Raw genomic sequence first — 26607 nt, 5'->3', positions numbered from 1 at the left:
GTCCATCTGCCTTTATGTATCAGAGTTTGTGCGTGAAATTTTGTGAGCATGTTTGTATATGTGTTTGAGACTATATGAACGTTTTGTCTGCGTGCATTAGTGTGTGTGTGTGTGTATGTGTTTCCATCCATTTGTGTGTCTTATATATGAGAGCTACTTCTGTACGCGTGTGTTGTGAGAATTTCTGTGTGTTGGGAAAGGGAAATCCAAGTGATGTAAATGCAGCTCCGCCACCCGTATGTGATCTCTCAGCACACTCATTTCTCGATGATTGAAATTTCACTAACAACTGTAATGTAATGTTATCTAAAGGAAAGCCAAGAGGATTAACCAATGTTGAAGAAATGCAGCATAAGAGAACTGTCCATGTGGATGATTTATAAGGTGTTTTGTGGGGGTTATTTTTAAAAAACACATACCATTTGTTAGCTGAGAGCTGGAAAAGGTCTTGCCAGCCTCAAACACAGCTTCCTGAATAGTTTTCCAATTGTGCATTTTAGCGTACCCAGGAGGTTGTTAATGCCGTGTGAAAGAGTGTATTACCTCACTTCAACATACATCAGGCTTCACCCAGCAAGCCCCGGGCTCTGTACTCACCTGGTAATTCCGTTAACTGTGGGCCAAGCATTCTGGAATATATTGCATTGTTTATTCAGGTTTGCCAGCCGAGGCTACAAGAGTGGGGATGGTAGGGAGAGGAGCAAATAGAAGCCCATTTGAGCACTTTGATCTTTCGATCATGTTCTATAAATGCTATTTAACTGTCCTATATTGCAAAAGGCATGTAAATGTAGGGAGGCCTTGCTGCAGCTGTCCTGGATGTTGGTCAGGCCACCCTTGGGGAATATTGTACAGATTTCCCTCGATTTCATTCAGCATGTCACCAGTGACCTCCAATTTTTTACAGATGCACCCCAGAATGCACCCCATCTGGATGCATTACGTGGCAACCGCTCCGTTCAAAGCTTGAAGAAATTGCGCGAAGTTGTGGGCGCAGCTTAGTTCATGATGGAAACCAGCCTTCCCTCTGGTTACTCTTTTGACATTTTCCACTGCCTTGGGAAAGCAGCCAACTTAATCATGGGTTCTTCCCACCCCCCGACACCCAGCTTCCATCAAACAGAAATATAAAAGCTTGAGAATGCTTATTAAGGGTAATCTGCTATCCTGTTGATGTAAGACTCTTGAACGGACCTCTGTTACGGTGAAGGTGAACTCTTAATCTCTGAATCCACCTCATCACAACTCTTTCATTTTATTTCTCTATCTACACCACACTCTCTCTGTAACCATAGCACTATATCCTGCGTTACATTTTCTTTCCCTTTGTACTTCTTTGATGTACGTGTGCATGACTTGATTGGTCTGGAGCTTCTCGCACGTCTGACGATTGTGAACCATTAACCTCTTACCAATTGCTTAAAGGCAGTTCAACAAAAACACATGTTGTCTTAGGGAAAAAGATTGAGCAAGTTGGATCTGTTGTCCCTAAAACTTAGAATGAGAGGTGATGTTATTGAGGTGAATTCTGAAAGGATTTTTCCACATGTAGGGAATGTACAACAATAATAAACACAAATAATGCTAGAAATTGACCCAAAACACCAACTCTATTCCTTTCCATAGATGCTGCCTGACCTACTGAGTTCTTTCAGCATTTTGTGGTGTTCTTTTAGAATAAGGGATAACTCACTTGAGATGGAGATGAGCAGGATTTTTTTCTGTCACGGTTCCGAATCTCTATGCCAGGGACTAGTGAGGATGGAATATACAGCACCACTGAATATATTCAAGCAGATATTGACAAATATTTGCTCCTTAAGGGAATTGGAGTTTATGGAGAACAGACAGAAAATGGATCCAACCCATGGTTCAATCAACAATGATCTGGGGTCATAGAGAAATGCAGCATGGATACAGGGCCTTCAGCTCAACCAATCCATGCTGATCACGGTGTCCAAGCAATGTCTCAATTTCCTGCATTGGCTCATGTTCCTCAAAGCCGTCCATGTACCTCCTCAAGTGCTTCTTAAGTGATACTATTGTACTTACCTCACCTATTTTCTCTGTTCCATATACTCATCACCCTCTGCCCATAAAGACTGTTTCCATCCACTTTATTTATGCCCCTCAAAATTGTAAGTGCGTCTCTAAGTCACTCTTCATTTTACTTGATTTCAAGGACTAAATCACTGGCCAACCCCTCCCTATAACTCTGGTATTCTAGTCCAGGCACGATCCTAGTAAATCTTCTCTGCACGCTTTTCAGTTTAGCCGCATCTTTTCCACAATAAGGTGACCAAAACCATACACAGTACTCCAAGAGCAGCCTCACCAATGACATATGTGGCAACATGATGTTAATTCACTGACTGATGAAGGCCATCATGTTAAGCGTCTTTATCACGATCCTCTCCACTTTCAATGAACTGTGCACTTGTATTGTCCAGTGATCGTACTGAATATCAGAACTGGGTCCAGGTGCCACTTGCCTGCTTCTGTTCCTCCTCCTTGATCATAAATACAGATTTAGATAGACCATGTATAGTAGAGATACAGAGGCACAGCTGGAAATAGAAATGTAGTTAAAATATGAGTCAATGAAAAGACAGATAAATATAAAGACAGATTCATATGGATGGAAATCAAGATGGATCTGACAGGTATCCCCAAGATTATGTAAGGGATCTGCTCTGGAGAACTCTCTGTAAAGAAGTTTCTCTGTTAAACAAAAGCATTGGTTTTCTGTTGCTTCCGATCATATTTTCAACATACTCTTGACATAGTTTTTTTTATTTCATTAAGTAATCACTCCAACACTATCTATAATTAAAATAATGAAATATATATTGTATCCAACCATTAATGAATTACATGAAACATTTTATTATTAATAATACTTGAATGTTTTAAAAATATATAGGAGAATTTGCATACTTGGATTTTCAAAAGTTAGGTCATCCATATCTCAGTACTGAAGTTACAGGTGCAGTAAATACAATTGAATTGGCTTATTGTTGTAACATGTAGCAAGGTACAGAGAAAAAGATGTTTTGCATACCAGCCATGCAGGTTATTTCATTACAACAGTGCATTGAGATGGTACAAGAGAAAACAATAACAGAACGCAAAATAAATTGTTACAGAGAAAGTGCATTGCAAGGAGACAGAAAAAGTGCAAGGCTATCACAAAGTAGATTGTGAGGTCAGGAGTCTATCTTATTGTACTCGGGGACCATTCAATAGTCTTATAAGAGTAAGATAGAAGCCTGCTTTCAGAATTTTGTATCTTCTGCTCGATAGGAGAAAATGGAAAGTGCAGGGTAGCTGGGTTCTTTGATTATGTTGGCTGCTTTTCCAAAGCAGTGAGGAGAAGTTGGAGTCTGTGGAGAGGAGGCTGGTTTCTATGATGTACTGAGTTGTGTCCACAACTCTCTTTAGCTTCTTGCAGTCGTGGGCAGAGTAATTGCCATGCCAAGCCATGATGTATCTGGATAGGATGTTTTCTGTGGTGCATTGGTAAAAGTTGGTGTGCCAAATTTCTTTCTGCTTCCAAGGCACTGCTGAGCTTAATGGAGGTAGATGTTGGATAGGAAGAAAATAGTAGCATATCAGGCAGCTTTTGAATCGGGGTCAAAATCAGTTTATCATTAATTTATACTTTAATACCTTTGTTGTTTTGTGACAGAAAACACATAAAATTACTATAAATTACAAAAAGAAAAGTAAATAGTCTAAAAAGAGGAATAGTGCCTTCAAGGACCATTCAGAAGTCTGATGGAGGAGAGGAAGCAGCTGTTTCTTAACCATGGAATGTCTGTTTTCAGGCTTTTGTACCTCCTCCATGATAGTTGTAATGAGAAGAGGACAAATCTTGGATGTAAATTGTTCTTAGTGAGGGATGCCACTTTCTTGAGACACTGCATCTTGGAAATGTCCTCAGTGGTGGGGAGGATCATGCTCTTGATGCATTTGGCTGAGTCTACAACCGTCCTACAATCCTGTGCTTTGGAGCCTCCGTATCAGGTAGAATGTTCTCTACTGAACGTCCATGGGAATTTGGTTCATACCAAATCTTCTCAGGCTTTTAATGAAGTAGAGCCACTGGCATGCCTTCTTCCAGATTATATGAATGTATTGTGCTCAGGGTAGAGCTTCCAAGATATTGATGCCCCGGAATGTGTAGCTGCCAACCTTTCCACTGCTGACTCCTCAATGAGGACAGGTGTGTTCACATCTGACTATTCTCCCTAAGTCCACAATCAATTTCTTGGTCTTGTTGACGTTAAGTGTGAGGTTGTTGTTATGACACCATTCAAGCAGCTGATCTATTTCACTCTTGTATGCCTCCTCGTTGCAGGGATTCTGCAAACAACGATGCTAAATGTGAAATGAGATTGACCTTTCTCTGTAGTTGCATTGTCATTGGACTGGAGTGTTAACTCTGTTTCCCCTCCAAAGTTACTGACTGATCTGTTCACCACTTTCCAATAAGATTTTCAGTGTCTACAGTAGTTTGTTTTTCTTTGTGTCCATGTGTAATAGATGTATAGAGAAGATGTTATATTAGTAAATTTTAATTCATTTATTGAATGTGGGTGTTACCAGCAGATCTGGCACTTTTATATCACTAATTGCTCTTGAAAAAGTGCTAGTGAGCTGCTTTCTTGACCCACTGTAGTCCTTCTAGAGAAGGTGCTACCATAGCATACCTAGATAGGGAATTCCAGAGCTTAGACCCAATAATGGTACCTAACATGTGAAAACTAGCAAATCTTTACATCAGTCCAAATAGTGAAATGCCTCTGGCAGTTGTTAAGATAGTGAGACCCGTTCTATGATTGTGTTGATCTTTGCATTGGTCTGTTGCACGTCCTATTGATGTCCTAAATCAGCAGTAAATATTTGCTAAAGGCACTCCTTACCCAATTGTTAAAGTGCTCATTTTTCAAAGTATCGCAACAAAATATGTGCCTAGAATCTAGAGCCAGCTGTGTGATTGTATGCAACGCAACAAGATGATCACGGTAAATGAGTATCATATGGGATGGTTGAAAACAACTTTTCCCAAATTTGGGACAATGATTTGTCTTCTAATTACTCAGACTTTAAATATTTCAAAATCATCTCACTGTTTTGAAATATTTCCAAAACTGTCAAAAAATTTCAAAAGGGACAAAACAAAAGATGTACAGCTTTGGTCACCCTGTTAGAGAAAAGATTTTTATTAAAATAGAAAAAATTTTAAAAAGATGTATGAAGATGTTGCTTAGTCTTCTGGGCCTGAATTATAAGGAGAAGTTTATTGACAAGGATTTTGTTCTCATCAACATTGGAGATTGAAAGGTGACCTGAAAGAGGAATATAAGATTATGAGGGACAGTGAGAGAGTGACAGCACATAGTTGGGGGATGTACTAATAACAAGAGGGCTTAAGATGAGAGACAAGACATATAAAAGGCACATAAAGAGCAGTTTCCTCATGCAAAGGACGGTACACATTCAGAAATAGTGGTTGTGGTAGGCACATTATCAATCTTTAAAAACCATCTAGATATACATCTGAATAGGACAGGGCTATGGGCCAACTGCTGGCGATTGGGACAAACTTACTGGGCAACACAGTGGACGCATACAACTTGGGCTGAGGGGCCTGTTTCAATGCCTAATGCCTCTGTAGTTATGACTTCAGTGAAAAAAATCTCTTAAAATTTTACAAAAGCTTAAAACAATCTAGAGCACTTTCAAAAATATGTATTAACAATACATTGGAGATTTTTAAAATATTCTTGGACAGACTTAGTACAATATTTTTGAACTCATAATTCAGATTAAAGTCTCATTAAATTACAAAACCTGTGTCTGAGTCTTTTGCAGCAGTTCCTTTCCATTGAAATCCAGAGAACAGGTCTCATTTCTCCTCAGATCTCAGCTGGGTTCACAAGTACGGTGCAGTTGTTTGAAGCGGTGGTGCTTCCCGCTGAGAACCATTGTGAGTTCTGCATTGAAACACAGTTTGTTGGCCTACACTGAATCACTGCTAGCTATTCCTCGTTGTCTGCATGCACGTCTTCTGAAATTCCATGCTAAAATGTCTACAACAGAGGAACATTTTGCCTCTATATCACATAAAACCTTGTTAATGTAATGACCAGGACTCTATTATTAGAAGTTTATTCCAATCACCACATTTACAACCATAACACACACAGTACACTCATCAAAATGAAGATGGATAAGTTGGCCATTGGTGATAATCAACTGAAAAAAAATTCCTACAGATATTTCCTTTCTGGATAACTTAAATTTCTGGTGACTTTTCCTCCACTGAACTATTTTAGTGTCAAATCAATTCAAGGTGAGTTTATTGTCATATGCACAAGTATGGTGAGGTATAGATGTAATGAAATAGCATTACAGGTACATAGGTTCAGACAACATACAGAATTATGCATAAATTACCAGACAGTGAAAAAATTTCTGCCCAAAGCAAGATATTAAGGTGAAAAAAAAAGACAAATTATCCATGGGATCTCACTCAATGTCAATAAGATCAATGTACTGATAGTAGATTTCAGGAGAGGGAAGCCAGAAGTCCATGAGCCAGGAATCATCTGAGGATTAGAGGTGGAGAGGGTCAATAACTTTAAATTCCTGGTTGCCACCATCTCAGAGAACCTGTCCTGGACCCATCATAAAAATATAATTGTAAAGAAAACGCCTCTACTTCTCTGGAGTCTGCTGAGATTCAGCATATCATCTAACACTTTGCAAACTTCTATAGACTGGCTACATTATGGCCTGGTATGGGAACACCAATGCCTCTGAGCATAAAATCCTACAAAAGGTAGTGGATTCGGCCCATCATGGATAAAACCCTCCCAGATGTTGAGCATTTTTGCATGAAACATTGCCATGGAAAAACAGCATCCATCATTAAAGAGCCTCTCAACACAAGCCATGCTCTTTTCTCACTGCTGCCATCAGGTCAAAGGTACAAGAGCCTCAGGACTTGCACCAGCAGGTTCAAAAACAGTTACTACCCTGCAACCATCAGGCTCTTGAACAAAAGGGGATAACTGCACTCATTTTATTTCTGGTGTTCCCACAAACAATGGTCTCGTGTTAAGGAGTCTTTGTCTTGTTAATTCATGCTTGTTATTTATTGCTGTTTGTTTATATTTGCATTTGGACAGTTTGTTGTCTATTGATCCTGTTTACAGTTGCTATTCTATAGATTTGCTAAGTATGCCCGCCGAAAAAGAATCTCACGTTTGTATGTGGTGACGTGTGTAATCTGATAATAATTTTTATTTTGAACTTTGAACTTGTGTCAGATTAACAGTTGATTTGTATACAGTTACAATCCATGAACGGCATTAAGGGGAAACTTTTAAAATTGTTTTCTTATTGTCACCTATACAATAAAAAAGATTAATGCAGATCATTTAATCTCATCAGTACGTTGAGTGACTACAAGGGAAGAGTAATGACAGCAGTGTTACAGTTTTAGAGAAAGTGCAGTATAGGCAAACAGTAAGATGACAAGGTAAATTTTTGAGGTCAGTATTTCATCCGAGAGAATGAACACCAAGGAATGTTGCTGGTTTTGGACTTCCAGCTCTAAAGACAACCTTCAGTTTTCAAGAATACCTGTGCATGTCAGCATTGAATGACAGGTTTGTTTTTAGAGTAACACACACAAAATGCTGGAGGGAACTCAGCAGACCAGGCAGCAACTATGGAAAAAAGTACAGTCGACGTTTTGGGCCAAAACCTGTCAGCAGGACTGAGGGGGGAAAAAAGCTGAGGAGTAGATTTGAAAGGTTGGTAGGGGAGGGGAAAGAGAAACACCAGGCGACAGGTGAAACGAAGGGGGAGGGATGAAGCAAAGAGCTAGGAAGATGATTGGTGAAAGAGACAGATGGCCATGGAAGAAAGACAAAAGGAAGGAGGACAAAGCACCAGAGGGAGGTGATGAGTGTGCAAGAGGATAACATGAGAGAGGGAAAAGAGGATGGTAAATAGTGAACGGTGTGGGGAGCCCCCCACAGCTACCTAGACAATATTTTGTCCCTGCTACTTGTAAAAATGGCATCCCCTTTTCTCAATTCCTCTATCTCTGCCATATCTGCTCTCAGGATGAGGCTTTTCATTCTAGAATGAAGGAAATGTCCTCCACCATCAGCGCTGCTCTCAACTGCATATCTTCCATTCTACACAACTCTGTTCTTACCCCATCCTCCCACCACCCTGCCAGGGATAGGGTTCCTCTTGTCCTCACCTACCACCCACCAGTCTCTGCATCCAACACATAATTCTCTGAAACTTTTGCCACACCTCCAACTGGATCCCTCCACCAAGCACATCTTTCCCTCCTCTCCCCCAACTTTCTGCTTTCTACAGGGATCACTCCCTACGCAACTCCCTTGTCCCTTCGTCCTTCCTCACAGATCTCTCTCCTGGCACTTACCTTTGCAAATGGAACAAGTGCTACACCTGCCCCTACATCTCCACCCTCACTACCATGCTGGGCCCCAAACAGTCACACCAGGTGAGGCGACACTTCACCTGTGCGTCGAATGGGGTCATATACTGTGTTCGGTGCTCCCAAAGCGGCCTCTTGTATATCAGTGATGCTTGACGTAAATTGGGAGACTGCTTCGACCAGCATCTATGCTCTGTCTGCAGAAACAAGCAAGATCTCCCAGTGGACACCCATTTAAATTCCACTTCCCATTCTCATTAAGATATGTCCATCTATGGCCTCCTCCACTGTCATGATATGGCCTCACTTAGGTTGGAGGAACAACACCTTGTATTCCGTTTGGGTAGCCTCCAACCTGCTGGCATGAACATCGACTTCTCAAACTTTCAGTAATGCTTCTCCTACCCCCCCCCCCCCCCACCATTCCCCATTCCCTTTTCGCCACTTTTTTGTAATCTCTTTGCCCACCCATTGCCTCCCTCTGGTGCTCCTTCCCACTTTTACTTTGTTCTGTGGCCTTCTGTCCCTTTCACCAATGAACTTCCTAGCTCTTTGCTTCTTCCTTCCCCCCTCCAAGTTTCACTTATCACCTGGTGTTTCTCTCTCTCCTGTCCCCCCACCTTTCAAATCTACTCCTTGGTTTTTTTTTCTCCAGTCCTGCCGAAGGGTTTCAGCTTGAAACGTTGACTGTGCTTTTTTCCATAGATGCTGCCTGGCCTGCTAAGTTCCTCCAGCATTTCATGTATGTTGTTTGGATTTCCAGCATCTGCAGATTTTCTCTCATTTGTGGTTTGTTTTTATCGGAGGCCGTGCCCCTGATCCTCCGAGTTCTTGGCACTTTTGGCAGGAGATGGCAGCCAAATTGTCTGACCTTGCTGATCTAGTTGTTGATTACTGTGATGAAGCACTTGGTGCTGTCATGTCCATTAGAGTCAGCAATCCTGATCACCTGATCATCTTCTTCTGAGCAGGAGAACTGTTCTTATCAGACTGTACACTCCTGTGGCAGAAAAGAGCCCAGATGTCTGTCTATAATCCAAGCTTTCCCTCAGATGGAAATGCTGTCAGTTGAGATCACAGTAGTTGCATTGGTAGATTAATTAGTTGCACATTAGTATGGACGTTAATTTTAGATCCAGGTTAGATACAAGTTTGAATTAATTCATTAATACAGATCTGAACTACAACTACAAACCACAGAATGTCAGTCCAGAGAGTTTCAGCCTGTAGTGACAAATCTTCTTGGCTGTTAACTTGGTTCATTTATTTGGTGGAGAATCATTCAATATTTACTTCTTTATGGTCTGTACATTGTGTGCTACCTGCCAGTGTCTGTGCTTTACCTGTCAGTGAAATGCTTTCTGAAGTGTAGTTGTTCTTGTAGGAAACTGAAGAGCAAGCTGGTGTACAATAAATTCCATCTGTGGTGAAGCATGTTTCTATCTTGTAACATCGTTAGCTGAGTGGTGAATATTAGCCTTGGAGACGAGGGACAGGCCACCAGCTCTTTGATGTTGTTCCTATCAGTAAAAGCGATGGTGAGATGTGGGATGGGATTGGCTTAAAAATTCCAATCTTTGAGGAGATGGAGTCCTTGCAACACCAATTTTTTGATACTTAAATAATCCGACAGGGTTTTGTGTGAATGAGAAGCTCAATGTTACTTTGTGCCAATAAGAACTCATTAGAATCAGGATCATACAGTGTGAAAACAGACCCTTTGGCCCATCTGGCCCATGTCAACCACTTTTCCCATCTAAACTAGTCCCATTTGCCCACATTTGACCCATATCCCCTGTGATTTTTTTTCCCTATCCACATTTAAAGATTAGTTTTGTTTGTCACATGGAAACACAGAGTGAAATGCATCTTTGCATAAAATCAGCGAGGTTTGTGTTGGACAACCCTCAAGCGTCTCCATGCTCTCAGTGCCAATAGAGCGTGTCTGCAGCTCACTAATCCTAACCTGTGCATCTTTGGAACATGGGAGGAAACTCACCACCTGGAGGAAACCCACATTGTCTCATGAGGACACACAAGCTCCTTGCATACAGCGGCGGGAATTGAACTCTGATCTTACAGCTGTCTGCTGGAAAGCATTGCACCAGGTGCTACGCTGCCATACCAAACCATGTACCTCTTCAAGTGCTTTTTAAGCATTAACACTCCTGCCTCAAACTTATTCTCTGACAGGTAATCCCATATACTGACTGCTTTGCGGATGACAACTGACATAAAGGCATTCACTAGTGGAAATCATCAAAAAGCCATATTTCGAGGCATGTAGATATTTTGAGGGGTTGTAAAGTTTGGGGGAGGCTATAGAGATAGACCAAGTGAGGAGCAATTGACAAACAGGGGATGCAGGTAGTGATGATGTCTCACATTTCCAAAGAGCCAGGTTTGATTCTGACATCTGATGCTGTCTGTAGGGAGTTGGCGCAATTTCCTTATTAGAGTTACTCTTGGGAGCTCCGGTTTCCTCTCGCATCCCAAAGACATGGGCTAATTGGTGAACAGGAGAATTGTGTGGAATTAATTGGCATGTGAGAAAGAGTATGTTACCAGAGAGATAATTAGAGGTTGTGGGATGAATGGGATTACCCTGAGAGCTAACATGACCTTGATGGGCCAAATGGCAGGCAAATATATGAAATCAGAAAATTATGAAAATAATTAGTATGTGGAGGGAGACAACCCTTCCCTTGCATCTTCTCTGTAACTGTAACACTATACTCAGCATTCTTTTTTACTTATCTTGGTGCACTAATGTTTGGAATGATCTGGCACATAAACACAAACTTTCCACTATCCTGGTACATGTAGTAATAATAAAGCAATTACTAATTAGTCAGCATACTGCCTGGATGCATCACAGCTTACCGTGGCATATACTCTTCCCGTGACTGCAAGAAACTGCAGAGAGCTGTGGACATGGCTCAGTACATCGAAAACCAATTTACCCTTGGTGGACTCTGTCTAAACATGTCGCTGACTCGGGAGAGCAGGCAACATTATGAGAGGCCCTTTTGTTCCTGGACATTTGCTCTTCTCACCCCCGCCCCCCCATTTGACGTAAGATAAAGCAAGAGTGTACCATTAGGCTCAATGTCAGCTTCAGTCCTACTGCTGTAAGACTATTGAAGGGATCCTTTGTACAATAAGATGGACTGTTGACCTCAATCTGCCTTGTAAAGGACCTTGCACCTTATTGTCTGCCTGCACTGCAGTTTCTCTGTAATTGTAACACTATTCTGCATTTTAACTTTTTACTTGTATAAACACAATTCAACGATATGATGAAATAATCTGAATCGATGTCATGTAAAACAAATGACCTAAATTAACAATTAATAAATCAATTAAAGTTAACATTCAGGTTTGTTAATCTTTCATAAGCGTTTCCAAATTTGCAGAATTTATTTTGTACTGCTTTTGAGATTTTAAAAATCAAGGCCTGTCTAGTGTAAGGGAACTGGAATTGGTTTATTATTATCACAGGTACTGAGATACAATGAAAAGCTTGTCTTGCATACAATTTCTACAGATCAAATAATGACAAGCATTATGGTAGAACAATAACAAAATGCAAAATAAAGTGTAACAGCTACAGATGAAAATACAGTGCGGGTAAGCAATGAGGTGCAATAGTGAGATATTGTAGATTGTAAGGTCAGGACGATTTTATCTTACTGGGAAAGCATCTAGCAGTCATAACAGCAGGGTAGAAGCTGTCCTTTAGCCTGGTTGTATGCACTTTCAGGCTTTTGCACCTTCTGTCTTATGGGAGAGCAGAGAAGAGGTAATATCATGGGTGAGTGGGGTCTTTGATTATGCTGGCTGCAGTTCTAGAGCAGCGAGTGCTGTACACAGTCTATGGGGGGGGGGGGAGGGAAGAGTCTGGATTCTGTGAAGTGCTAAGCTGTGTTCACAACTCTGCAGTTTCTTGTCATCCTGGGCAGAGTGATTGCCATGATGTATCTGGATAAGATGTTTGCTGTGTTACATTGATAAAGGTCAATGGGAACATGCCAAGGAAGCAGAGGCATTAGTGAGCTTTCCTGGCCATGGCATCTACGTGGCTGGACCAGACTGGCTATTGATGATACTTACTTCTCGGAATTTGAAGCTCTTAACCCTCTCCGCCTCAACACTGTTGATGTAGACAGGAGTGTATGCATTGCACTCGACCCCCATCCTGAAGTCAATGACCAGATTGTCTTTTTTGGTGACATTGAGGGAAATGTTGTCATGACATCATGTTCTTAAGCTCTCCATCTCCTTGGGCTACTTGGACTCATTGTTATTTGAGATACGGCCCACTCTGTTGGTTGTATCATCTGTAAATATGTAGATGGTGTTAGAGCAAAATCTGACAGTGCGGTCGTAAGTGTACAGAGACTAGAGCAGGGGTTCCAAACCATTTTTTGCCATGGACCAATACCATTAAGCAAGGAGTCCATGGACCCCTGGTTTGGAACCCCTTGGAGAGTAAGGGGCTGAGTACACATCCTCGTGAATCACCCGTGTTTAGAATGCTGCTGCCTATCCTCACTGATTGTGGTCTGTTGGTCAGGAAGTCGAGGATCCGTTTGCAGAGGGAGGTGTTGTCTCCCAGGATCCAGAGTTAGTTGATGAGTTTGCTTGGAATTATAGTACTGAAGGCAGAGCTGTAGTCAATAAACAATAGTCTAATAAAGTAACCAGATGCTCCAGAGGTGAGTGTAGGGCAGGGAACTGGCATCTGCCATAGATCTGTTTTTGGCAGTAGGGGAATAACAGTGGGTCACGGTTGTCTGCAAGGCTGGAGTTAATGTTGTTACGTGACCAGTTTCTTGAAGCACTACATGATGGTATATGTCAGAACCAGAAGGTGGTAGTCATTAAGGCATGTTACCTTGTTTTTCTTAGATACCAGGATGATAGTGGCTCTTCTTAAAGCAGGAGGAAACGGGCAGGTGAAAGATGTGGGATCTGGGCAGATACTGCACTGGGGGCTTCAGCTCAGAATCCTCAGAGTTAACTATAAATCCAGGGCTGAGAGGCAGAGTCATAGAGAACTTTAATATCATTTCTGGGCAGCTGGAAGTTGGCTGACTTCAGGAGCAGCAGAGCTGGGCTGGGAGTTTCAGGCAATGCAAAGGACAAGATGTGACTGTGCTTTACTCCGTGCACGTACGATTGACTAATTCCATGAAGGAAATGTGTCATTGATGGGAATAGACAGAGCCTTCTCACTGGTGGTTACTTTTTCCCCCTAGTGGTGTTACTTTAACACTGCACCATTCAATTCTAGACTGCTATAGATAGCGTGACCATGTTTAGTTAGTTGATACCTTACTCGTTTGGAATTTATGCCAGTCAGGAGCCCTACCGAAGGGTTTTGGCCCGAAGTGTCGACTGTACCCTTTTCCTAAATGTTGCCTGGCCCGCTGAGTTCCTCCAGCATTTTGTGTGTGTTGCTCAGATTTCCAGCATCTGCAGATTTTCTTTTGTTTAGGAGTTTATGCCGATTAATTGTTTAATTCACCACATATCATTATATATTTTTTTCTATTTTTGAAGTTAAAATCATTTTCTTAAAATGTTTTCTGATAATGTGCTGTATTTAATCATAGTTTTGCAGCATGGAAACAGGCCCTTTGTCCCAACTGGTGCATTTTGTCGATGTGGCCTATCTATCCACATTTGGCCCATAGCTCTCTAAATTTCTCTTCTCCAGGTATTTATGTAGATGTGTTTTTAGCATTGCTAATGTGTCTGCCTCAGCAACTATTTCTGGCAGCTCATTCCAAATACACACCACTGTGTGCTTGAGGAATCTGCCCCTGATGCCCCTTCTAAATCTCTTGCTCTGATCTTAAACCTATGTCACCTTGTTTTCAGTCCTTCCTCCCTGGGAAAGAGGTCTTGTGCTTTCATCCTATCTATGGCTCTCATGATCTCAATAACTCTATTAGTTCACTCTTTAGTCTTCTAAAATTCAGGGAGTAAAATCCTAGTCTATTTAAAATTTCCCTTTAACTCGGGTCTCCAAGTCCAGGCACATGGTGGTAAATCTATTCTGCAGGTGTATTTGCCCTGTATTCTTTATTTAATTTTGGGCATTGAAGTGCTTTGCTGACACATTGAACTTTGTCAGAAATACTAGCAATGCTAAATAACTCCAACTGCACAGTGGGACTTTCAGACTCTTGCTTCTTAACTGAGAGATAAATGGGAAGGCACACATTCAAACAGTCCTATGATACAGAAAGAAACCATTCAGCCTATCATGCCTGTGCAAGCACTTTCAAGAAGAGCACACCTTAATCAATAGATGCCTGCCATCTCTTTCTATTCCAGTTTTCTTCCTGTAGCCTTTATTTGTTGTTGGTATTTGCTTTGGTTTATTATTTTTATTATATGTACCAATATAAAATGAAAAATTTATCTTGCATACTGCTTATACAGATAAAATCATTACACATTTGGTCATCGAGTCTGCTCTGCCATTTGATCATGGCTAATTTATTTTCCCTCTCAACCCCATTCTCCTGCCTTCTCCTTGTAACCTTTGACACCCTTACTAATCAAGAACATCGATCTATGCTTTCATTATAACCAACATCTTAGCCTCCATGCCCAAATGTGGCCAAAAGAATTCCACAGTTTCACTGCCCTTTGGCTAAATAAATTACTCCTTATCTCTCTTGTAAAGCGACACCCTTCTTTTCTGAAACTGTGTCCTCTGGTCTGCAATTCTCCAACCATTGGAAACGTCCTTTCACTGTCCACTCAGTCTAGGCCTTTCAATATATGGTAGGCTTCAATGTTTTTCTAAACTCCGGTAAGTTCGAACCCAAAGCCATCAATTCTCCTCATGCATTAACCCTTTCATTCCCAGGACTATTTTTGTAAATCTCTTCTGAGCCCTCTCTAAAGCCAACACATCCTTCCTTAGATATGTGGCCCAAAACTTCTCACAATACCCAAATGAACTCTGACCAATGCCTTATAAAGCCTCAACATTGCATCTTTGCCTTTATGTTTGAATCATCTAGAAATGAATGCTAACATTGTATTTGTCTTCCTTATTACTCACTGAACCTGCAGGTTAACCTTTAGGGAATTCTTGATCAGACGTGGCATCAAAGGTCACGGGGGTAAGGCTAGGAGCTGGGGTTGAGGAGGAGAAATAAAAAGCACCTGCCATGATTGAATTGCGGAGCCTGCTCGGTGGGCCACATAGCCTAATTCTGCTCCTATGTCTTATGGTCTTATGGAATCCTGCACGAGTCCCTTTACACCGATTTCTGAATTCACTCCAGATTTAGGAAATGGTCTACTCCTTCATTTCTTCAACCAAAGTGAATGGCCATACACTTCCCAACATGGTATTCAATTTGCCACTTCTTTGCCCATTTTCCTAATCTGTCCAAATCTTTCTGCAGAGTCCCTGCTTCCTCAATAGTACTTGTTCCTCCATCCATCCTCATATCCTCTGCAAACCTTACCATAAATCCATCAATTCTGTCATCAAAATCATTAATGTATAACGTGATAAAAAGTAGATGCAACACTGGCCAATGCGGAACAGCACTAGTCACTGGCAGCCAAACAGAAAAGGCTCACTTTATTCTCCCACTTTCCCTTCTGCCAGACAGCCAATCTTCTGTTCATGCTGGTATCCTTCTTGTAGTACCTTACCATCTTGTTTAGCAGCCTCATGTGCAGTACCTTGTCAAAGACCTTCTAAAAATCCAAGTAAACACCATCCACTGAATTTCATTTGTCTACCTTGTCTGTGATTTCCAGAAAGAATTCCAACAGATTTGTCAGACAACATTTCCCCTTAAAGAAACCATGCTGACTCCAGCCTATTTTATCCTGTGCCTCCAAGCATGTCAAAATCTCATTCTTAATAATGGACTCTTAACATCTTGCCTATCGGGCTATCTGGCCTTCATTTCTGTCATTTGCTTCCCTCCCTTTTTAGAGTGGAGTGACATTTGCGATTTTGAAGTTCTCCAGAAACATTCCAGAATCTATTGATTCTTGAAGTATCACTATCAATGCCTGCACAATCTCTTAGCTATCTCTTTCAGGACCCTGGGTTGTAGTCCATCTTGTCTAGGTGACTTATCTAATTTTAGACCTTTCAGCTTCCCTAGTGCCGCCTTCTTCGTAATAACTTAGAAACACGGTAGATCCCACAGTCAAGAGGCCCAGAGTTATTCAGGAGTCTTATAACAGTGGGATAGAAGCTGATCTTGAGCCTGGTAGTGCTTTCAGGCTTTTATTTCTTCTGTCCAGTGGGAGAGGGGAGAGGAAAGAATGTCCAGGGGATGCTGGCTGCAAGAAGTATTGGTCAAGTCCATAGAGAGGAGGCTAATCTGTGTCCACAACTCTGCAATGTCTTACAGTCACATGCAAAGCAGTGCCATTTCAGCCATTATGCATCCAGACTGAATGCTTTACCAGGTGCATCAATAAAAATAATTGCAGAAGTCAGTAGGACCTTGCTGATTTCTTTAGCCTCCTGAGTAAGTTGTGGTGTTGTAAGCTTTCTTGACCTTGACATCAATGTGATTGGTCACTATTAGTGATGTTCACACCTAGAACTAGGACAGGCTATTGGTGATACCCACACCTAGAACTTGAAGTTCTCAACGCTGTTGATGTTGACAGGAGCAGGTTGACTGTCACCCACCACCCTCTTCTGAAGTCAATGACCAGTTCTTTTGTTGACTTCAAGGGAAAGTTTGCTGCCATGACATCATGTCACTATTTTAATGGGTTCAATTGGGTGTTGTTATTTCTTGCTCACCTGTAAGGAGACAAATCTCAAGGTTGTATTAAGCATGTACATATTTTGTTAGTAAATATATTTTGAACTTTGAACTAGGTGCTGTTTCCTTTCTGTACTATGCTTAATCATTATTTGTGACTTTGCCCACTGTTGTAGACTTGTAGATGGAGTTAGAGCCGAATCTAGTCATGATTCAACCTTGTGGAGCACCAGTGTTTAGAATAATGGTCACAGAGTTGTGCCTGCCTGTCCTTATTGATTATGGTCTGTTGGTCAGAAAATCAAGGATCCAGTTGCAGAGGGAGGAATTATCTCATGCGGCCTGGAGTTTGGTGTGAGTTTGATTGGAATAACCATTGAAATTGTCTAGTCCAATCTACCTGCACCTGTAGCATAGCCCTCCATACCCCTCCTATCCACGTACCCATCACTGATGATAATCCACTGATGTGGAAACCTCAAGCAGGGTAGTTTACTTAGATCATGAACCTGGGCATCTATTACCTATCTCTAATTGCCACAGAGAAGATAGCAGTGAGTTGGCTTCCCGAACAGCTGCAGTTCTGCTCGTGAAGGTGCTCCCACAGTGCTGTTAGGGAGGGAGTTCCAGGATTTCGACCCAGCGCTGATGAGAGCACAATAAGCCTGTTATTCTAAGTCTGCGATAGCTAATTGATCAGTTCACACCAAGAGTTTTATTGCTGGGTGAACATCCTTGAAATGCTCACGTGGGAAGGGCATCCATTTTGCCTGTTTCGTCTAAACACTGACTGCATATCGTCTTAATATTAGTTGTATGAATATTATTCTACTGTATGTTGAGTGTCGTGCACTCCCCACAGAAACACCTCTACCCAGCCACTCCTCTCTCCTAAAGCCATCACAACCATAATCTACCCTTTAATCGGCATGTGTTTGTTGAAGATCTCTAGCTCTCTCTTCTAGCAGAGGTGCTGCGTAGACAACCAGTGGCCTGATATTCTAAGGGAATATTCATTAAGTTAATCATGTGATTCTTGTATTTGCCAGTATGATGTAATGGATCTGCGGAGCTGACTTCTCCTTGTACACACATGACTTTGGTTGGTCGGTGTTGCATTTTCTGTACCTAGCTCACAAGCAAGGAGGTTAAGAAGTAGAAGCAGGAGTTGTCCCTACAACCCAGCCTGACCTTCCTCAGTGCTAATGTTCAGTCTCAGCATTACATCTTAATCTCTGTATCACTCAATTCTCTCAGAATCTGTAAACTTCCCATCTTACTCGTGAATGTACCCAACGACTGAGCATTCAAAGTTTTTGATGGTAGAGAATTATAAAGGAATGTGCATCCTAAATGCCTGGTCCCCTACCATGCAACAAGGATTCCTCGTTCTGGGTTCCAGAGGAGGTCCTCACTCACCATCCATGTAACATTTTCCTTTCTTCTAATCTTCTAACCTTCATCCTACTCAATTTTTCCTTGTAGGATGTCTCCCTTATCACAGGGATAAATCCAGTGGATTTATAAATCCTTTGTGATCGACGATTAAACTTCCTAAATAAAAAATTAAAAGTAACACATATCTCACTAAGGTTTTAGTTGGTCTGAATTTCTTCCTCTTGGCTCCTTTCAGTAATGAGTTTAATTCTTTGTATCTTTCTGTTGAATTCCTTCACCCAGATCTTGCTGGAGACGCAAGAGACTTCAGATGCTGGAATCTGGGAGCAACAAACAATCTGTTGGAGGGGCTCAGCAGGTCGTGCAGCATCTGTGGGAGGAAAGGAGTTGTCAACATTTCAGGTTGAAATCCTGCATCAGATGGTTACATATCGATCAAACACGAGGAACTCTGCAGATGCTGGAAATTCAAACATCACACAGAAAATGCTGGTGGAACACAGCAGACCAGGCAGCATCTATAAGGAGAAGCGCTGTCTATGTTTCGGGCCGAGACCCTTCATCAGGACCCTTCTGTCCTGACGAAGGGTCTTGGCCCGAAACGTCGACAGTGCTTCTCCTTATAGATGCTGCCTGGCCTGCTGTGTTCCACCAGCATTTTGTGTGTTGTTACATATTGATGCAGAGTTTTGACCCAAAGCATCGACAATTCCTTTCATCCCACAGCTAATGTTCGACCTGCTGACTTCCTCCAACAGATTGTTTGTTGCCATGTTTTGTGCTTGAAAACAAGAAATTGGTTCATTATTATTACATGTATTGAGACACAGTGCAAACAATTCATACTGATCAGTTCGTTACAGCAATGCATTAAGGTAAAGCAATAACAGTGTGCAGAATATAGTGTTACAGTTACAGAAAAAGTGCAGTGAAGGTGGACAATAAGATGCAAGGCCACAACGAGGTAGACTATGAGGTTAAGAGTCCGTTTTATTGTATCATTCTTTAGTCTTATAACAGCAGGATAGAAGTTGGCCTACAGCCTGGTGGTGCATGCCTTCAGGCTTTATCTCCATCCTCCCCCACCCCTCCCATCAAAATATCTAGGTGAGTGGGGTTTGCTTTACTGAGGCAGTGAGGAGTGTAGGCAGGGTACATGGAGGAAAGGCTGGTTTCCATGGTGTGCTGAACTGTATGCACATCTCTGCAGTTTCTGCAGACGTGGGTGCCTCTAAGCACCAACATTTACCCTGGTTTCTCCCCATTTAAAATAATTCCGTTTTCTGCTGTGGTCTGTGAGCATAAATATTTCCCCACGGTATCCTCTGTGCATTACTTTTTAGCTCATCCACGTAACCTGCCTGTGACGCCCCTTTTTGTTCTTGTTACAACTTGCTCTGTTTTGTATTGTCCAACTTACATGAGTTACTCTTGGTTTCTTTAGCTGGATAGAGGTTTATCAAGATGTAGCCTAGATTAGATGGTGTGAGTCATAAGGAGAGGTTGGACAGAGCTGTGTGGTTGTTTCTGGAGCGCTGGAAGCTGTGGGGAGACATGATAACAGTTTATGCAGTTATGAAAGGCAAAGATAGCCGTTTTGTTTTCCCGGGGTCAAAATGCCAAATACCAGCGGGCATGCATTTAAGGTGAGATGGGTTAAGTTGAAAGGGGATGTGAGGGCAAGTATTCTGTACAGAGAACAGTGAGTGCCTGGATTGCACTGCCAAGGGTTGGGGTCACTAGTAGATATTTGCAAACAGCAGAGGCTCCAGCACTGACTCTTGAAGCATCTCCTAGTTACATTCTGTCCATCTGAAAAAGACCCATTTATCTCTTACCCTTTCTGCACCTCACAGAGGTTTTAAAATCCAAGCACACAGCCTCACCTCTGCATGATGCCCACTGAGCCACACTGAGACACCTCCTGGTATATGTCACACTCTGTATCAATGTGAAATAGCAGTGACTGCTTTGGAGATCTGTGTTAGGGTATTAGGCTACTGCATGTGTTTCTGATCACTGCTCTTTGTCTGCAGTACTGGTGGACAGAGAAAAGGTAAATGCGTGGAAGACGGGAATAGAGGCGCAGTGTCTCAAGGCTGCAGTTGACACTTGAGACTCCAGCTGCAGGGTCATAGGCTAAAAGTCATCCTTAGAGGAGACATTGGAACAGAGTGTCGTCTTTCACAAGCACCAGATGATCTGTGTGTGGACGCATGCGATATTGTTGATGTCATTTTTGAATCCCCCGAAGCTTTGCACTGAAGTCTAAAGGACTATTACTTTACACAAAACAGGGTCTGAGAGAAGGAGAAAACCCAAATCCAGCGTGTAATGCATAGCATGCATTGAGTGAACTGCACCTCACTTGGTGAGGCAGAGCTGTCCTCTGCCCCTGCACATCAAAAGGCTGCAACTGGGAAATAATTTATACCAGGTGCATTAATGTACAATATGCAACATATGTCTTGACTCTCTAGACATGTCCCCATTATAACTGCTATTTCAAGTCTGAGGTGCGAACAAGCTGTTTTACATCATTAATGATGGTGAAGTTATCTGCATTCTGCACTGGCACAATGAAAGGGACAGCAACATTACGCTTAATGTGGAAATCCCCAAGTTAGTGTTATTGGCACCCAGCTGAAGCCGAGTCCCACACCAACAATGGTGCAAAATAATCCAAATACTCATCTGGATCAGCCACATAGATACTTGTGGCTACAAGAGGACAATATCCTGCAGTGAGTGACTCACCTCCTGACACCTGAAAGCCTTTGCCTTATCTACAACACGCAAGTCAGGAGTGTGATGCAGTGTTTTCTGTTTATATGGATGAGTGCAGCTCGAACAGCTCTCCAAGTGTTTGATGCTGTAACAGGACAACCAGGTCAGCTTGACTGCACCTCACCTACCTTCCTGAAAATTCATTTCCTCCGCCATTGTTAGTATCTGCAGTTGCTCACTCCGGCTACTTAAGTAGCAGCTCCCAAACCCGATACCTGACAAGAAGGACAAGAGCAGTGGGTGCAAGAGAGCATGAGTTTTATGTGTAATATTTCAGTTACCATGATTGCTAATTGGTTTATTATTATGACATGTACCAAGGTACAGTTTAACAAAAAACTTGGTTTTGCATGTCGTACATACAAATCATTTCACAACATCAGTATATTGAAGTAGTACAAGAGGAAAGAAATAACAGAAAGCAGAAAATAGTGCTACAGTTACAGAGAAAGTGTATTGCAGCTAGAACATATGCAATAGATTGTGAAGTTAGGAATCCACCTTATTGTACAAGTGGGTCATTCCATAGTCTTGTAACAGCAAGGCTGCAGCTTTCTTTGAACCAGGTGATGCATGCGTTTGGTCTTTTCTGTCTTCTGCCCAATGGGAGGAGGAGGAAGAGAGAATGTTCAGTGGGGATAGGGTCTTCGATCATGTTGCCAGCTTTTCTGAGGCATTGAGAGGTGTAGATGGCGAGGAGGCTGGTTTCCGTGCTGTGCTGAATGGCGTCCGCAACAAACCACTGCAGTTTCTTGTGATCGTGGGCAAAGCAGTTGCCAGATCAATTCATGATGCATCTGGATAGGATATCTTCAAAGGTGCATTGATAAAAATTCACGTAGGTCAACTGGGACATTTTGAATTTCCTTAACCTTCTGAGGAAGTAGAGATCCAATTGAACGAATACCAGACAGCTGTAGATGTTGGAGCAGACGTTGATATTCCTATAAACTTAATCAGATTATCCATAGTTTTTCATGGGAAGTAGTAACTTTTGACCTTGGTAGAACTGGATTTCATGATGGGAATTCCCCGTGTGTATATTTAGCACATGTAGCAGAGTACAGATTTCTAACTTGCTGAGGTAGTGGGCAGTTCATCTGTGATGGGTCACTTGAGTCAATAAACAAAGCCCAAACCAACCTCATGAATATCATGAGAAAGCTCCCACATCAAAGTAGTCTGTTAAATCTCATACAATATTAGCAGTGATCTTCATCAGAGTTAAAGAAAAATTGAAGTTTCATTTTGCAAAAAAACATTTTTAAAAATCCTCTCGCAGAAGCAAAGAGCACATTCGGGAATATCACAGTTTTTCCACATGTGAAAGGGAGTGTCAGAATTTGTTCCTTTGATCATTCCTCATGGGATGTGCTATCTTTGGTGTTCCACACGGAGTATTTGTTGCTGTCTGGCATATACGCAGTGATGTAAAACAACATGCAGAAAGCTGCTTTCACCACGCGTGTAAGGTACAACTGAGTTTTCAAGTATATTGTAAAATGTCAGTGAGTCAGTTTAAGGCAAGTCTGTGGACTGGAATGTGTAACACCATTGTAACCCCTTAATTAGAAGCACTGGTTGGGAGCTCCGATCTCAGCCATGTTATGTTAAGCTGCTTCGACCCTTGGGATTTCTTTGAGATTTAACCCTTTCTTCACATTTCTGGGCAGTGAGGAAAAATAGCCTTATGGAATGGAACCAGCTTTATCCACAATTTTCATTGGGAACTACTTCAAGTCAAGGTGAGTTTATTGTCATACGCTCGAGTATGGTGAGGTACAAGTACAATGACAAACTTCCAGCAGCATCGGCAAGTAGACTAAGACAACAGACAGAGCATAAGTTATTCATAAATTGTATATAAGTTATACAAGATGGTGAAAAGAATGTGGAAAACAGTACATTAGTACAAAAACATAATCAGAGACAAGTTCATGGTAGTGCAAGACATGGTCCGTAATGTTCCACTGCTGAGGTGGTTTGCCACCCCCTTCTTCTGGGCAGTGTCTTTACAAGACGGGTGACCTCAGTCATTATCAATGTTCATTAGAGATTGTTTGCATGGCATCAGTGGTCACATAACCAAGACTTGTTATATGCACCAGCTGCTCATACAACCATCTACCACCTGCTCCCATGCCTTCAGGTGACTCTGATCAGGGGTGGGGTGAAGCAGGTACTACACTTTGATCTGCTGGCTAGAGGAGGGAAGGAGTGCCTTACACCTCCTTTGGTAGAGATGTATCTCCACTCCACTGCCCAGGGTGATCTTATAGAGGTATATAAAGCCATGAAGAACAAAGATGGTTGAATGCACCACAGTCCCAGTGTTGGGGAATCAAAGATACAGACAGCATGGGTTTAACTTGAGAGAAGAGATATCTACTAGGAACCTGAGGGACAACTTTTTCAACCAGAAGGTGGTCTATAAATGGAATGTGCTGCTGGAGGAAGTAGTTAAGACAAATACATTTAAAAACATTTTAAAATGAGTATGGATAGACAAGGTTTAGAAGAATATAGGATAATTGCAGGTAAACAGGAATAGCTTAGATAAGCATCTTAGTTGGCATGGATCATTTGGGCCCAAGTTCAGGTTTTATGGTGTATAAATCAATTACTCTAAAATGTATATTCAACTTGGGCAGCTTAAATATTAATCTTAATTAAAATAAAGTTAGAAATTAGCACAGGCTTATTTTCCTTTTCTGTAAGGGTCCTTGACTGTTCACATGAACTGTGCCTCAGCTGGTTTAGAGCGCAGGTGTGAAGTACATCTGGTTACTCGCTCAGTAAGTTATGAACAGCAGAGCGTCCTGGGGCAGAGCCAGTTGCACTTGCATCTGAACTGCAGCTCACTCCACTCTTCTGGGCTATGAATCTGACTTATGCGTAGCTAGCCGACAATTCCCTATACATTAGTCGAGTAGACGTCATCATCCTTAGGCCCATTGTCTCCCCTCTAGTTCACTCCCCCTGATGGAATGGAAATGACATGGAGTCATCCTGTGCACAGCCACCTGCCAGTGTTGACCCATTTTGGTTTGCCAGGAAAAAATGAATTTTATTAACACAAGAAATTCTGCAGATGCTGGAAATCCAAAGCAACACACACAAAATGCTGGAGGAGCTCAACAGATCGGGTAGCATCTATGGAAATGAATAAACAGTCAATGTGTCTTTCCGAGACCCTTCTTCAGGTCTGGAAAAGAAGGGGGAAGACGTCAGAATAAAACGGTTGGGGGATGGGGAATGAGGATAGCTAGGTGATAGGGGAAGCCAGGTGGGTAGGAAAGATAAAGAGGAATAAATCTGATAGGAGAGGAGAGTGGATCATAGGAGAAGGAGGAGGGGACTGGGGGGGGGGTGTGATAGGTGGGCGAGATGAGGTAAGGGGCCAGAGTGGGGAGTAGAAGAGGGGAGGAAAGAAAAAATCAATATTCATGCCATCAGGTTGGAGTCTGCCCAGATGAAATATAACTTGAAGGTGGTCTTGTCCTGGCAGAAGAGGAGGCAGTGGACCGTCATGTCAGAATGGTAATTAAAATGTTTGGCCATTGGAAAGCTCCGCTTTTGGCAGATGGAGTAGAGGTGCTCGACAAAGTGCTGCCCAATTTGTGGCAGGTCTCACCGATGTAGAGGAGTCCACCAGGAAGGTCCATTTTTAGAATGAGATTTGCCCCAGTCTGCCCTACTTCTGATGTTTCCAGACTCTTGACATTTGCTCTGCATCGCCATCTGATGGTGGGTGTGGGAACAAACTGCTTAACCTGAGGAGGTAAAGCAATGAATCAATGTTGAATAACACTATAGCGGCTGCGAATCACATACTTACCCAGATCTCTAGCAAAGCAAATAACCTTCAGCTCCAGGGAGTGACAACAACACAGACACTTCTGAGGAGAGTTCAGGAACAAAGGAATGAGGGGTTTACCATATGAGGTGTGTTTGTTTCTCCTGGATTTACTGCATATGTCCAAAAGAAAACACAAATCAGGATTGTACATATACGGAGACATTTATGTACTTGGATAATAGGTTCACTTTGAACTTTAGTGTCTCTGGGCCTGCAGATGGAAGTAATTCAAAAGGATGGGGTGGGGAATCTCATTGCATACTGAAATGGCCCGCATAGAGTGGATGTGGAGAGGATGTTTCTGTTAGTAGGAGAATCTGGGATCCAGGGGCATAACCTCAGAATAGAGGGTGTCTCTTTAGAACTGAGAAGTGGAGGAATTTCTTTGGCCAGAAGGTAGAGAATCTGTGGAATTCATTGCCACAGGGGACTGTGAAAGCTGAGTCATTTGATGCATTAAGGCAGGAAATGATATGTTCTTGATTGGTGAGGAGTTGAGGGTTACAGGGAGAAAGTGGGAAAATGGAGTTTGAAAAAATACTCTAATTCTGTTGCTACATCTTATAGTTTTACAGAAGATTGCACTTTTAGATATGTGTGATGGAAGATGGGAGGAGGCTGTGGAATTCTATGCAACGACTTGTACAACAAAACTATATGTCAGAAGTGACTGGCATTAACAAGTATGTCTTTTGTATGATGATGTGGTTAAATGGTTTATTATTGTCACATGTATATAGAAAAATAGTCTTGCCTGCTGCACATACAGATCATTTCATTACAACAGTGCCTTGAGGGAGTACAAGGAAAAGCACTAAAAAATTGCAGAATGAAGTGTTACAGTTACAGAAAAAGTGCATTGCAGGTTAACTAAAAGGTGCAAGGCCAAAGCAAGGTAGATTGTAAGGTCAAGAATCAATCTTACACGAATCGGAATCAGATTTATTAGCATTAACATTTGACATGAAATCTGGTGTTTTGCATCTGCAGTGCAAGGATATAAAAAGCTATAAATCACAGAAATAAATACGTAAATAGTGCAAAGAGAAAGAATAGTGAGGTCACGTTCATTAGGTTCCTGGATCGTTCTGAAATCTGGAGGAGGGGAAGGAGCTGTTCCCAAGTCATTGAGTATCTTCCTGTACCTCCTCCCTGATGGTAGTAACAAGAAGGCCTATCTGATGGTGAGATGGATGCTGCCGCCTTTAGGTATCATCTCTTAAAGATGTTGATGGTGGGGAGGGTTTTGTCCATGATGGAGCTGGCTGATTCTTTAACACTCTGCGGCCTTGTGGGATCCTGTG

The 26607-nt window shown here is 42.0% G+C and overlaps 1 protein-coding gene across 5 annotated transcripts in view; it reads left to right on the top strand.

Annotated features, from left to right (window-relative positions):
- bmpr1ba (bone morphogenetic protein receptor, type IBa) overlaps positions 1-26607 on the top strand; it is a 544116-nt gene that overhangs the window by 103598 nt on the left and 413911 nt on the right. The gene's annotated exons all lie outside the window — the stretch shown is intronic.

This window comes from Hemitrygon akajei, chromosome 4 (assembly GCF_048418815.1).
Source record: "Hemitrygon akajei chromosome 4, sHemAka1.3, whole genome shotgun sequence".
In the NCBI taxonomy this organism is placed as follows: Eukaryota; Metazoa; Chordata; class Chondrichthyes; order Myliobatiformes; family Dasyatidae; genus Hemitrygon; species Hemitrygon akajei.
The sequence above is the reverse complement of the archived record's forward strand: the minus strand, read 5'-3'. Positions and strand labels throughout refer to the sequence as shown.